The following is a 4339-nucleotide window of genomic DNA, read 5'->3' as shown; positions in this document are numbered from 1 at the left end:
AATAAGGAAATATCAAGTTAATGTGTTAACAAGACAATATATGATGCCATGAAATCATCAAAACAAGATTGTTTTCTTCTTGAACATATCAAAGAATCTGAAAATCAAACAAGTTCAGGTTTTAAAAATATAACGAAAGTTATCGAGCATATTAATCAAACTCTTTCCAAGAAGTCATGTTGTAGAGATCATTGCTTTTTTCTTCTTAAATACAAGTTTAAATCCTACATCTACATTTGCATATTAATCTCCAATATGGGTATTTGGCCATTTCTGCCTATTTCTTACTTGATTACAAGTATTATCACAATATTTTAGGCCATTTACTGTGAAATGTAATTCATTTAAGAAATTCAATTTAAGCTCAGCAGATACAGAAATACTTTTTAAACCATTATTATTATTATACAACTATGTATTATTCATTATAAAGATATTTATTATTATACACATTTATTTAGTATTTTTGATTTTGATATATTTATTTGCTGTTCTAGAAACCATTTTATTGCAGGTACACTACAGAGGGTTCCCCAGTGTTAGGAGCGGGTTAGGGTTCCCCGGTGTTAGGAGCGGGTTAGGGTTCCCCAGTGTTAGGAAGCGGGTTAGGGTTCCCCAGTGTTAGGAAGCGGGTTAGGGTTCCCCAGTGTTAGGAGTGGGTTAGGGTTCCCCGGTGTTAGGAGCGGGTTGGGGTTATCCGGTGTCAGGAGCTGGTTAGGGTTCCCTGGTGTTAGGAGCGGGTTAGGGTTCCCCGGTGTTAGGAGCGGGTTAGGGTTCCCCAGTGTTAGGAGCGGGTTGGGGTTCCCCAGTGTTAGGAGCGGGTTGGGGTTCCCCAGTGTTAGGAGTGGGTTAGGGTTCCCCGGTGTTAGGAAGCGGGTTAGGGTTCCCCAGTGTTAGGAGTGGGTTAGGGTTCCCCGGTGTTAGGAGTGGGTTAGGGTTCCCCGGTGTTAGGAGCGGGTTGGGGTTATCCGGTGTAAGGAGCTGGTTAGGGTTCCCCGGTGTTAGGAGCGGGTTGGGGTTCCCCGGTGTAAGGAGCTGGTTAGGGTTCCCTGGTGTTAGGAGCGGGTTAGGGTTCCCCGGTGTTAGGAGCGGGTTAGGGTTCCCCAGTGTTAGGAGCGGGTTGGGGTTCCCCGGTGTTAGGGTTCCCCAGTGTTAGGAGCGGGTTAGGGTTCCCCACAAAAAAGCGTAAAGCATGTTGCATCACAGAAGTTTAGAACGGCCTCTCCCTCGCTACCTAAATAGGGAACTTTCTAGGAGGAGGAGAAGGAGGCGTCGCCCCCACCTTCCTCGTCGAGCCTCGTGGAAAAGACCGAGACGCGGTCGCTGACTGAGATGCTAATAACCGGTGAGCCTCGGTTACACACACGCACACACACACACACACACACACACACACACGCACGCACACAGGGTGTTGTTTTGAAACTCTAGCTACCGGCCCACGTCCCCGGTGGGCCACCGTTCGTCAGTAGTGAAACACTAGCGGGTCACATGCTCTTCATCATCATCATCACCATCATTAACACCTCCCTCCGGGTGGAGGCCGGTCAGTCAGCGCGGTCTTTATTAATTAACGATGTAACTCAGTTCTGTAGCGGCCATCTTCAGAGTCATCAGAGTTTTAAAGGGTTTCGTCTGAAATGTATAATTAATATAATAATTTCTAAAGGACACAAGTTACAAAGTTAAAAACTCCCACAAAGAGAAAGTTTTTATAGTCGTTGAAAGTACACTAAAATAATACAATACTTTACTGTACTACATCTGAGGTAAGGGAACCTAAATCTGATTTTTAGAGATACGCGGTTCTCAAACGCGTGATAATCTTATAAAATATGACGCAATATAAATAGTAAACCATATTTAAAGTAGTTTTCTGTTAATACTTTTGAACTTTTTCAGTTTGGTTTTAGTACTTTTCCTTGTTTTGTTGAACATGAACAAAACTTGGAATCAAGAGATTTGACGTCACTGACAAATAATCCGATGTAAATAAAAAGTTTTTTACAATTTAAGTGATTTTAAAATTTGTAAAAATGAAATAAATATAATTTAAACAAAATTTAAGTCTGCAAACTTATGCATGAAATGTATAAAAAGAATAATGAAGTGAAGAAATATTAAAACTACAGTGTGAAAAACCAAGGTGCTGTTCTTCTGTTACTTTATGGGCAGGAAGCAGAAGAAAAAAGGTTCCTCTCAGCTGACCCTCGTGACCCAACTGAACTTTGTGTTGTTTTGACAGTTGGACTTTGAGAACCGGAGGAACACGACTCAGGAACCAGGAAGGGAGCGCTCGTTTCGCCGACTGGTCACAAAAACTTTGTAAAACACACGAATGGTCATCAACTCAGCCGCCGGCGTCGTGTTGGTTCCACGAGCTCCGATATTCATTAGTTTAATCAGAAAGCAGAGGGAACCAACACATACATATATATGCATATATATATTTGTGTGTATATATATACACATATATACAGCTGTGTATATATACATATATATACACCTGTATATGTATATATACATTTGTATATATACATGTGTACATGTGTATATATATGTATACACACACATATATAAATATATACAGTATGTTTGAGATCACATTGAGTCAAATAATTAAATTAAAACAAAGTACAATATGTACCTCTGAGATGTAGTACAGTAAAAAAAACAATATTTACTGTTTATTATTATTAATATTTGATGTATAAAGCTGCGTGTAAAGTACAAATACCTCGACTGTGTACTCCTCACCACTGAATGACGACACAAAGAGACCAACGCGGTTACATGAACACATTTTTATTGCAATAGCTCTATCGAAAGCAAAAAAGTTTTGATAAATATAAACACTATGCCGATGCTCAAACCGCCTCCCAGGACCGTCACCCCCCTCCCCTCCGTAAAAACAAGAAGTAAAACAACATAATGTGTGTGGGGGGGGCGATCATAACATGAAAAAAGAAACGTTAAAAAAAATACGTTTTCCTTATTTACAGAAGGAGGATTTTCACCACTTTCTTCTTCTTCTCGTATAGGACTGAAAAATAAAGCACATAGGAAGGCTACAGACCCCCACAGTGTCTTCTTCTTCTTTTATTTTAACTCTTTCCTGTAAAGCTAATAAACAACAGCATCAAAAAAAAAAAAAGAAAAGAAAAGAATCACAGGTAAAGCGTTTTTAAATCCTCCAAAGTTTCGGTGGGACTCTTCTGGGGGGAGAGGGGGGGGGGGGGGGGGGGGGGGGGCGCATCGTCTTCATCGTCCAACTGTTAACTGTACTACACAGCAGCAAATAAACTGGAATATAGTTACAAAAAAATAAACATTAGGCAGAGGTCGTCACCCATTTCTTTATACAAATAACTGCAAAATGCCTATGTACTCTTAAAAAAAAATACTAGCCTTGTATCGCTTTGTTTTGCAGTAAAAACAAGATTTTACATCAAAAGAACCCAAAAAATATGATCCCCCCCCCCCCCCCCCCATGTAAACTAGAATACAAACCAAAAGATTAGAGGAAGAAGGAAACGAAGGTGTGCATAATGATGCAGTACCCTAAGTCGTCTCTGAGAGGATTATATATATATATATTTATATATTACGTAGGTTTTTCTCATTTCTCCCAAAACAAGAAAACATAAAAATGAAAAAATAAAATCATAAACAGCTGATTAATTTTTTTTTTTTTTTTTTAAATTTGTAACATTGAGGACAGTTTTCTTTTGTTGAGGTTGATTTGTTACCAAAAAATAAACTTAAATTAAATTCAGTCATGACAGAATAAAAAAAATTTAAAAAAAGGATCAAACATGAGGGTGAAATTCAACACTAAGGAAATCAGACGCGACGTTTATCAAATTAACCTCCAAATAAATTGGCGAATTCTTCCCAAAAAACAAAAGAATTAGCACCCCCGTAGCGTTTAACAAAAAAACACAACATGTTGCTGCAGCATCGTAACACAAAACATAAAAATTAATTTAAATTAAATTAACAAATCTCTGGCCATCGCTGCCTAAAAAAAGAAGGAAAAAAAAGAAAAGATGGAGGAACGGAGAAAAATGATTTTTGGACATTTGTGGAGCACCTCTTGGTTCTGTACTAAGACATGAAAAGTTTTGTTTTGAGTCCTAATATTGACGAACACTTGAGAACGATCCTTTAAGTGAGCAGAAAACCACATTTCCAGTTTCTCGAAATGCGAGATAAGCTCTCACAACATTTTTATACAATTATAAAATGTATTATGTATAGATGTATAAATTCAATACTTTTAGTTTTGAGCTTTTGGAAATTTACGATTCAGCGTTTTTCTGGCTCCGTTTTGGATGAA

This window comes from Cyclopterus lumpus, chromosome 18 (genome assembly GCF_009769545.1).
Source record: "Cyclopterus lumpus isolate fCycLum1 chromosome 18, fCycLum1.pri, whole genome shotgun sequence".
In the NCBI taxonomy this organism is placed as follows: domain Eukaryota; kingdom Metazoa; phylum Chordata; class Actinopteri; order Perciformes; family Cyclopteridae; genus Cyclopterus; species Cyclopterus lumpus.
Note: the sequence above shows the minus strand (reverse complement) of the source record.